The following is a 967-nucleotide window of genomic DNA, read 5'->3' as shown; positions in this document are numbered from 1 at the left end:
AATGTCTCTTGTTTGGCCAATATTAATTTGACCTAAAATCTAAACTTGCGCTATCACAGTTTTCACACAGAATTACCGAGCTTCAATAACGTATTTATTTTTCTTTTAAATACTTACAAATTGTGTTAAGTGAAATGTTACTCTTATTTCTAATTGGTTTTTAGATAGAAAATAAAATTTTAACAAATGATTTCGGAGAATTTAGGCAGGTTTGGAATTAGTTTAACAATTTCAAAATCATTTCGCTTAAACATAATGGTAATCCCATACTTCTATTGCTCATAATAAAAAACAATAAAAACGTAATAACCAATGATGTCAAAAAAATTGTTTTGAATCAATAGTTTAGAAATTTAAATCTCTCAAATTACCTAATGATATCTCTAGTAAATCCTATACTTTCCTTGTTTCGTAAAACGATCTTCTACCCTAACACCCGTGTTTGAATTAAAATATTTCAGAAATTGTTGCAATTTTGGAAAAGGTGTACACATCAAAACCTAATTTTCATAGAGTTAATCATAAAGAAAAAAATAATACTGGACATGATGTACTTATACATCAAATCGATTGATTATAATATATATGCATCAATTAGAAAAATTGCAATAGAATTAATTTGAACTTCACATCCTCAATTCATATTTAATGCTTTAAATTTTAATCTGACATAACTTGAGAATACTTGTAAAATGAAGAGGAAGGTCATGGCATCTAGAAATTCATATATAAACATAAATTTCTAGCTGCTAGAAGGATGTTTCAAATATTCAAATGAATATAATAAATATAACAATATATGTTTCATTGTCATCGAAATCAATCCAATTAATTATATAATGTACTAAAACAGATGTAATCTTGAGAGACAGATACATTACAAAATACAAAACTTTCGGAATTTTTTTATAAACACATAGCATGATTTTCCTAAAATAATATTTGTTTGTTGACTTATCATTATCCA

Source organism: Cucumis melo, chromosome 7 (assembly GCF_025177605.1).
Source record: "Cucumis melo cultivar AY chromosome 7, USDA_Cmelo_AY_1.0, whole genome shotgun sequence".
Classification (NCBI taxonomy): domain Eukaryota; kingdom Viridiplantae; phylum Streptophyta; class Magnoliopsida; order Cucurbitales; family Cucurbitaceae; genus Cucumis; species Cucumis melo.
This window is presented reverse-complemented; position numbering follows the sequence as displayed.